General features: G+C 52.5%; 2 pseudogenes; both read left to right on the forward strand.

Moving 5' to 3' along the window:
- Positions 1-4880: 4880 nt before the first annotated feature.
- Positions 4881-6525, forward strand: LOC147731640 (uncharacterized; annotated as a pseudogene).
- Positions 6526-6534: 9 nt separating this feature from the next.
- On the forward strand, positions 6535-8540 carry LOC147731641 (uncharacterized; annotated as a pseudogene).
- Positions 8541-9821: the final 1281 nt, after the last annotated feature.

A 9821-nucleotide genomic window follows, 5' to 3' on the forward strand; every position in this document is an offset into this window, starting at 1 on the left:
ACAATGCTCCCCCAATAACACGATCTTCCATGAGTATGGGCCAATTGCGTCTTATTATTTATTTATTTATTTATTGTTTTGTAGAGCGCGTAGTCACCCAGTGGGTATCCCAGCGCTAAAAACCTTTTTACTCACGAAAGGTGGAATTCGGGAGAGTGTCGGATTAAACAAAGAGTAGAGTTTTGAGGGCTTTTCTGAACCGGAGGAGGTTGGGTTCTGTTCTGAGGCTCAGAGGGAGTGCATTCCACTTGTTTCCAGTGTTTACCGAGAAGCGGCGGCCACCTATGCGGGCCTTTTTCACCTTGGGGATAGTAATGAGGTTTCCGTGCTCCGAGCGGAGCGCTCTCGTGGGTCTATAGGGGATGATCCAGTTGTTTAGTATGGGAGGGCCGGTGTTATGGAGAACCTTGTGGGTAAGACAGAGGGCCTTGAAAATGACCCTTTCCCTGATCGGAAGCCAGTGCAGCTTCCTCAGGGCGGGCTTGGCCGATGATCTGGCCAGGGTGTTTGTCAGGAGACGAGCTGCGGCGTTTTGAGCTTTTTGCAGCGTTTGCAGGGTGGATTCTGGGGCGCCCAGGTAGATGGCATTGCTGTAATCCAGCCTCGATAGAATTAGGCCCTGGATCAGCATGAGGCGCGACTGGAAAAGTAGAAGTGGAATTACCTTCCTGCAAGATTTAAGTAGACCGTAGCACGTGCCGGCCGTCTTTCTTGCCTGAGTCCTGAAAGTCAGGTCGGTCTCCAGCCACACTCCGAGACTCTTGACCTCCTTCTTGGGAGTGGGGGGTTCACCCATGCAGGCGGGCCAGATGTTAGAGGGGAGGCTCGTGGTTTTTTGTCCTAAGAGCAGGATCTCTGTTTTAGAGCCATTTAGCTTCAAAGCAGAGTCACTCATCCACTGATATACGCTGGAAAGGCAGTCGTGGAGATTGGAGGGCTCAAGCTTGGGGTGGGAGAGTGTCACCACCAGTTGTGTATCGTCAGCGTAGCTGACGATGGTGACTTCAAAGGGTGCGACGAGTTCCTCCAGTGGGGCCATGTAAACGTTAAACAACGTAGGGCTCAGGGAGGAGCCCTGAGGCACGCCGCACTGGAGGGGGATGGAAGGGGAGCGACTTTCGCCTTCCCATACTTGGTAGGAGCGTCGAGAGAGAAAGGACGATAGCCACTTCAGAGCTCTGCCTTTAACCCCAACAGTCCCTAGACGGTGGGTTAGGACCTGGTGACTGACCGTGTCAAAGGCCGCACTCAGGTCTAGGAGGACCACTGCCACTGATCCTCCTGTGTCGATGATTTCCCTAGTTCTTTCTACTGCCACGAGAAGAGCAGTGTCCGTGCCCTGACCTGGTCTAAAGCCTGTCTGTGAGTCGTTGAGGAGATGGTTTGACTCAAGGTAGTATGACAGCTTTTTATTTGCTAGTTTTTCGGCGACTTTCCCTATCCAAGGAAGAAGTGAGATAGGTCTATAGTTGGAGAGGTCTGTGGGGTCGAGCGACGGTTTCTTGAGAAGCGCTTTGACGACAGCTTCCTTCCAATTAGAAGGGACCTCTCCCTGTTCCAGTGAGATATTAATCAGGGCTGTCAATTGGGGAACTATAGTCTGCGTGATGTTTTTGGCGAAACGTATGGGGACTGGGTCGCTCGGGGCTCCGCTCTTGATTGAGGTAAGTATGACTCTTACTTCTTCTTCTGTAACTGGGCCAAGTGACTCCAGGGAGGGTTTGTCGACGTGGGGTATCTGCTCCTTGTCTCTCTCTAAGGCATCGGAGTTGGCGGGTGGGAGGGAGACTAGAATTTTTTTAATCTTTTCGTCGAAGAAGGTGGCTAACTTGATGCATTTTTCCCCCGCTTCTTTGGGGTCCATAGGTTTCTGTGGGGGGTCCGGGACATGGAGGAGATCTTTGAGAATGGAAAAGGTTTCCTTGGATGAGCAGGAGGAGTTTTTTATTTTTTCCTCGTAGTAAGTCCTTTTGGCATCTTGTAAGGCTAGTTTGTAAGCTTTCATGGTGTGGAGATAGGCGCTTTTCTCTTCTGCTAACTTGTTTTTTCTCCACGTGCGTTCTGTCTTTTTGCATTGTTTTTTAAGAGTGGTAAGGGCGGGTGTGTACCAGGGAGAGGGGCAGATTCTTTTCACGTGTTTAAGCGTGCTAGTCAGTGGGATGGAGCTGTCTAGGGGTCGGACTAGCCAATCCATGAATTCTCTGTCCGCGGTGTTTGGGTCTGTGGACAAAGGGGCGATGGTGTCGCGTAATTTGGCCTCCCATTCCTCTGGTACTAGCTTGTGCCATCTTCTGGCTTGAACCCTTGTTTTTTGTTTGGGCACTGGTGTCGTTTCGAGTGACCAGTGCATAGGAATTAGCATATGGTCTGTCCAAGGCAGAGGGGTGGGGTCCTGGGCGTACAGGTTCCCGATGTTGGAGAAGATGGGGTCCAGGAGTTGACCTTTCTCATGGGTGGCTTTGGGATTTTGGAGTAGGAGGTCAGCTGTGGTGAGATCCGCGAGCAAGTTTGCTGCGGCATTGTCCGTGGGGTCCAGGAAGTGCATATTAAAATCCCCTAAGAGGAGAAAGTTAGAGACTGAGATGGTCTTGAGTAAGATGTAGTCCATCAAAGTGCTGGTGAATTTGCCTAGGGAGCCTGGAGGCCGGTACACAAGCAGTCCCGAAAGGGAGGTAGATGGTGAGATCTGGATTGTGAAGTGGCAGTTCTCGCATTTTTTAACAGTTCCGGTCTCAATTCTACATTTAAGGTGCTCTTTGTAGAGTATGGCTAAGCTGCCACCTCTGCCGATTGATCTATTCAGGCAGCATATTTGGTAACCGGGGGGGTTGCATTAGCCACATCGAAGTCGCTATGCGGGGTCAGCCAAGTTTCCGTCAGAAACAATAGGTCTAGGAGCGAGTCCTGAACGAGGATGTTGATTTCGTGAGCATGCTTTACTAAGGATCTGCAATTAAGAAGGGCAAGCCGGAGTCCCTGGTGGCGTTTCGTTTCCTCAAGTTTATCGCAGAGGATACATCCTACATAGGGGGTGTCCTCCTTGAGGATGTATTTGCACTGGGGGTGTTTTTCCGGGTTCCAGGCAAGCAGTGAGCCTCTGGAGTATGAGATGCGATTTTGCGGATTGGGCATAGTAACTAGGCCTAAGGCCGTCTGGGCCCGGACGGGCACAGACGGGCTTGCCTTAGGCGCGCCTTCGGTGCGCAAACGGCGCTCCCGCTGCGCTCGTCCGCTGCGCGTCCTGTGCAGGCACATTTATGGGAGACAGAGGGGGCGTGGCCTAAGAAGGGGGCGGAGTCAGCGTGCACGCCGGAGGTGATGGCGGCGGCAGGCTGATAGATCAAAGAATGGCGCCAACAGCTATTGACATCAGCTGTGCGCGAAGAGGGAGAGCGAGCGCTACGAGGTAGGAAGTTTTAGTTTTGTTTTAAAACACAGGAGCAATAATGTGACACCACACGAAAAGTAATTATTTAAAATAGCACAGTACCTCCAGTTCCCGGCTTCCGCCTCAGGAACTGGGACAAAGGTTTCTAACCACCGCAATTGGATCAGCGGTATTTGTAGCGAGGTCGGGGGCGTAGCCTAAGAAGGGGGCGGAGTCAGCGTGCACGCCGGAGGTGATGGCGGCGGCTGGCTGATAGATCAAAGAATGGCGCCAACAGCTATTGACATCAGCTGTGCGCGAAGAGGGAGAGCGAGCGCTACGAGGTAGGAAGTTTTAGTTTTGTATTAAAACACAGGAGCAATAATGTGACACCACACGAAAAGTAATTATTTAAAATAGCACAGTGCTGGCAGTGCTGGCCCTAATCCGTCCCTCCTGTCTACTGTATCACAGTATCAATCTTGCAGGTTCCTTCAAAGTGGCATCTGTGTTAGTGTTAGACTTAGTTTTATATTTCAACAGGTCTTGGCTTGCTTGAGATCTAGTTTTGGATATTGCTGCTTCTACAGTCTGATTCTTGTACCCACGTTGTAGGAATCTATTTTTGCATTTTTCTTGATTTTCCCTCATATCTTTCTCTTCACTGCAGATTATCCTAATTCTATGTCAGGAGCGGAGGCTTCTGATTAGGCTGTCACTTTCTCCATGTATTGTACTCCAGCAGCCCTTAAAAGGATTAACATTCACAACCAAACTCCATTTCCCATGAGAACCAGGGAAAATGGAAACAAAAAATGTCCCGTCAGCAACTGTCCAATCCCAAGCCAGGACTCCTCATATCTTCCTCTGTTGGCACTCTATCCTCCTCTTTCTTCGCTGCTCCAGCAGCATACAGATGAGTGTCTTTCCTTTCTTTGATTCTGACTAACTGTGAATTGATTGTGCTTGTATTTCGAATAGTGCAGGGTCGCGCGGGTTAGCGCGTGTATGTTTTTCCCTTGGGGTTAGACTTGGACTCTGTGCTGATACCGCGGGAGCGTTTTCCGCTCCTTTCGCGGTTTAAGTCTGTCAGACTCTGTGCGCGGGCGGCCTCCCGCCGCTAGGGGACCGCGCGTCCTTCGCTGCCGCTCTTCGGAGCTTCACCTCCCGGTGGGCGCGAGTCGCTGAGTTCCGCTTTGTCGTTCGGTAGACGCGGCTCAGTTTGACTCGCGCGCCACGGGGGAAGATTTGCTTTGCCTTTGTGTCTGGGCAGCGTTAGGGATAAAATATATTTTCCAGAGCCCCTGCCTGGAGCTTGAACACCCACGCTGCGGGTAGGGCAATTGTGTGTGCATACGAGACCGGCCCAGGCAGGTTTACTTCGCGGTGCCTCATAGAGGAGGCTGCTGGGTCCCAGTATATTTGTATACACCCCACTGAGTGTGAGCCGGTATATAGGGGCCTGGCCCTATCATAACCCCTGATTGATTTAGCTGGTTGCTTTTACATTGCTATGGAGTACGAAGAGTATTATGAGGAGGAGGAGAGGGAGCAGGTCATGTACCTGCCGGTTGATGACCATTTTTGCCAAGTTATGAATTCCTCCATTATGAAGGCCGTGTCCCGGGTGGTTGCGCCACTGGAGAAGAAAATCGACCAGCTGCAAACTCAATGCCAACCCCTCGGGCAGAGGGAAGACCCTTCGGGGAAAACGGACCCCCTACCTCCAGGCCAACCATCTACGAGCGCGATAGATCCTAAGCGTAAGCGCTCTTCAGACATGGGGTGGATTCGGACGCCTTCTCACGCTTGAAAAAGTTGTTCTTGGATGCGAAAACCTCGGAAACCCCTTCAGTTCCAAAGGAGTGCCGACTGGAGACTCGGGGGGCAGGATGATGCCTCTGTTGACCCGGATGAGTCTCCCCAGACCTCGGATGGGGATGGGGAACCAGAGCGCTCGTGGCTTCCCTCCCAGCCCACTCAGCCGTCGTCCTCAGATCCCAGTACGGATATGCTCAATCCGGACGAGCTGCTTCACCCGCGCTCGTCGCAATGGGTCTCCGCCCCCAAGATTGCGGCCTACATGGCGGCTTGGCTTCGTAAGCCTTTAGATCAGGAGGTTCGTAGTTGCCTTCGGGCGGAGTGCCCGCGCCCCGCCTTAGAGGGTAAGGTCACAGTTACTCCAGAGATTGACGCCAAGATGTCCACCTTTTTAACGAAGTTCATGAAGGACCCCAAGAAGGGCATCGATCGATCTTGGAGAGCGTGCCAAGATAAACTCTTGGACAGGGCGGGCCTTTGTCTAAGATCTTAGACATGGCCGAGAATGCCAAGGCCTTGGCCTCTCTAATCTCCCCTGAGACGCTTTCGGGGTGGGCGCAGAGAGCAATTATTTTCCTTGGGAACGCTAATGTGGCAATTTCCATGGAACGAAGGAGATCCATTCTGATTAAGATCGACCCGAAGTTAGGGGAACTGGCCACGCCCGAGGCAGGCCCATTGGCAGAAGGTAATCTCTTCGGGGACCCGTTTGTCAAGGAATTGGGCAAATTCGTGAACACGTTCAACTCTCTTGACAAGGCCCAGACATCCGTGAATTTTCACCCCTCGTGTTTTTGGCGCAGCCGGTCGTGGGAGGGGGCGCTCGACCGGCAGACCCTATGACAGAGGCTCCTACAAGCAGGGCGACTCCCACAGGGGTCAGTACCAGGATCCCGACAATTTCTGAAACTTCTACCACACCAGAGGCCCCCGCTGCCGTGGTGGAAGAGGCAGAGGAGACGACGGCTACAATAATCAAAGAGGTGAGAGTTCAGAATGCGAAGGGTTTGAGAGTGGGGGGCAGACTTCAGTGTTTTCTTCACGCCTGGTATTTGCTCACCTCCGACGCTTGGGTCTTACAGACCGTCGGAGGGTTCCAAATAGAGTACTCGGAGCTTCCCAGGCAGTCCTTTCGCCCCAGACCCATAACCTTCACGCCCTCCCAATGTTCTCAGATAGACAAAGAGGTCGCAGATCTACTCCAAAAAGGAGCCATCGTGCAGTCGGAGCTACACCCTCAGGGTTTTCTCAGCAATATTTTTCTAGTAGAGAAACAGGACGGGGGCTATCGTCCGGTAATAAATCTCAAAGAGTTCAACGGTTGGCTCATATATTGACATTTCAAGATGGAGGGTATTCACCTCCTGCGGGACCTGCTTTTGGAAGGGGATTGGATGGACCGGCTGGACCTGAAAGATGCTTAACTCACGATCCCCATTTTCGCCCCTCATAGGCGCTTTCTTCAGTTCCAGTGGGGTCGGCAGATTTACGAGTTTGCCTCCCTTCCTTTCGGACTGTCCTCCGCTCCGTGGTGTTTTACCAAGGTGCTGAAGCCGGTGGTGGAGCGCCTCCGGTCGGAGGGCATCCTTCTAATAATTTATCTGGACGACATGCTCCTCCTGAATCAGTATCCGCGGAGGTTACTGGTCCATCTTCAGAGGGCAGTGAGCCTTCTGGAATCCCTGGGGTTCATCATCAACGAGGACAAATCGGACCTTCTCCCATCTCGGAGGATGCAGTTCCTGGGGTTTTTAATAGACTCAGAGGAGGCCACCTTGTCCCTGCCTTCTCGGAAGTTATCCAGGATCAGGCACGAGTTGAGGTGCACTCTGGCATGGCCAACAATCTTGTTACGACATCTAGCCAGGGTGGTAGGTCTCTTGTCGTCATCCATTCAGGCGATATTCCCGGGCCCTCTTCACTACCGGGCCCTTCAACGCCTCAAGGCTTTTCACCTGCGCAAGAGCCTTACCTACTCCCAGATCGTCCCCCTCACGGACGAGGCGAAGACGGAGCTACAGTGGTGGATCGAGCATGTGGATGCGTGGAACGGTCGGGCGATCTTCGGTTCAAAGCCGGATTTGATAATAGAATCCGATGCCAGTGGCGTGGGCTGGGGAGCGCGTTGCGGCGCGGTTTCTACCGGCGGAGTATGGTCATCCGCAGAAAAGGCCCTTCACATCAACTGTTTGGAGCTGATGGCGGGCTCATTTGCGGTGAGGTGTTGGACGAAGGACAGGATTCAGTGCTGTGTCCTTCTGAAAATGGACAATGTGGCAGCGGTGTGCTACATCAACCATCTCGGGGGAACCCGGTCCAGGGCGTTGTCCGATCTTGCCCGCAATCTGTGGGAGTGTTGCCTGTCCAATGGGATATCCCTGTTGGCGGAGCACCTTCCCGGTTCATCCAACCAGGTGGCGGACTGGTGGTCTCGTCACTGGAGGGACACCAGCCTATGGCAACTTCGTTCCGATGTGTTCAAGGCAATCGAGACCAGATGGGGTCCGTTTTCAGTGGATCTTTTTGCTTCCCGTCTGGACGCCCAGTTGGAGCGCTATTTCAGTTGGCGCCCGGACCTGAAAGCAGCGGCAGTAGATGCCTTTCTGCAGGATTGGAGCAAGGAGAGGGGTTATGCGTTTCCCCCCTTTGCGATGATCATGAGAGTGTCAACCCAGGTGAGGAGACAACGGGCGGATCTGGTGGTGATCACCCTGACGTGGAGATCGCAAGCCTGGTTTCCAGTTCTGATGGAACTTTCCTGGGATTTTCCAATCCCTCTACCCCTCGTTCCCGATCTTCTCCAGGATCCCCAAGGGAATCCTCACCACCAGCTGGCTACAGGCAGTCTGTGTCTGATGGCCTGGCGGGTTACAGGCAACGTTGGCAAGTCCCGGGACTTTCGGAGGACGCTGCCACACTGCTGGCCAAATCCTGGGCTGACAGTACCAGCAAGAGGTACCGGTCAGCCTGGTCTCGTGGGGTAGTTGGTGTCTGCGACAACAAATTGATCCGATGGGGGCAGACGTTGTCCATGTCCTTAACTTCCTAGCCTCGTTGGCAAAGGAAGGTTTGGCGTACAGGTCCATAAATACTTTTAGGTCAGCAATCTCGGCAGGCCATACCCCTCTGGATAATCACCAGATAGGGGAACATCCCCTGGTTTGCAAACTATTGCGGGGTATTAGGTTGTCAGTTCCTCCGGAGCCACGCTATTCCGTCTTGTGGGTTGTAAACAAAGTCCTTAACTTGTTCCAAGAGTGGCACTCTAATAAATACTTGTTGAGGAAGCAGATTTCAGCTAAGCTGGCGATGTTACTCTGCCTGATTTCTTGTCGCAGGGTCTCGGATGTGAGAGCCTTAGACCTTACGGGTCGTGTCTTGACTCCGGATAGGGTCACCTTCCACATTTCTAACCGCACCAAGGGCGATTTGCGTTCTATTTCATATCCTGCATTCCCGGATGTACCGAAGCTGTATGTGGGTAGGGCACTTAAGGCCTACGAAGTGGCGACGGTTGGTATACGCCCACAGGGTGTCAAACATCTGTTCATTGCTCTTACTAAACCACACGGGGCGGTTTCTTCCCCTACTATTGCGAGATGCGTACGCTGAGTTATGCAGGAAGCTGGCATAGATATCTCCCGTTTTGGGGCCCATTCTGTGAGGGGTGCAATGGCATCTAAAGCTTTTTCCTTGGGGGCTCGTTTGGAGGACATTCTGAAAGCTGCAGACTGGTCCTCAGACTCCACCTTTAAGCGATTTTACTTTAAGCCGGTGGTGTCGCTGGCTTCTTTGGTGGTGGCCGCCATCACTGGGAACCTGTCCGACTCCTTCACAGTCGGCAAGGAACCTGGGAGTCATTTTTGACACCGAGCTGGCAATGACCCTACAGATCAACAGAACTGTAGCTACCTGCTGGGGAGTCTTAAAAATCCTCAGCCGAATCGCTCACTATTTATCCCCGCAGGCAAGAAAACAAACAGTAGTAGCACTGGTAGGATCGCGATTGGATTACTGTAATGCGCTGTACACCGAGATTAACAAGGGACTGGTACAGCGCCTGCAAGTAACACAGAATGCAGCGGCGAGATTTGTGTTGGACCTTCCTTGCTCTGCTTCCGCTACACTAGCCAGAAAGATCCTTCACTGGCTACCCATTGAGCAACGAATTTCTTTTAAAATCACTTGCTTAGTTCATAAGGCTCTTAGGGCAGGACCGGCCGATGGCCTGGGATCTCTGCTTTCCAACTATGTACCCAGCAGATGCCTCAGATCCTCACAACAGAACCTCCTTGTAACCCCTCGCACTAAAAAGACAAAATGGGGAGGAAGAGCCTTTGCATCAGTGGCCCCTCGACTCTGGAATGCCCTCCCCTGTGAGCTCAAGGCCCTTTCATCTCTGCCCCTCTTATAAAACTTTATCGAAAAAATGCACCCGTACTCGTGAACAAGGGAACTTGTTTCCCGAAACGCATTGAGTGAGCTGCAAATAAACGCATCTTGATTGAAAGTTTGGTGGCCTGGACTTCGTTTCTTTGATCGAGTGAAGCGAGACTTGGTGGATATTGGGGAGTTGCGACCCCGTCCCGGTCCGCCGCTGCCAGTGGCCATTAGTGCTTTGTTCGCTAAAAGT

Source organism: Lissotriton vulgaris, chromosome 2_1, assembly GCF_964263255.1.
Source record: "Lissotriton vulgaris chromosome 2_1, aLisVul1.2, whole genome shotgun sequence".
Lineage (NCBI taxonomy): Eukaryota > Metazoa > Chordata > Amphibia > Caudata > Salamandridae > Lissotriton > Lissotriton vulgaris.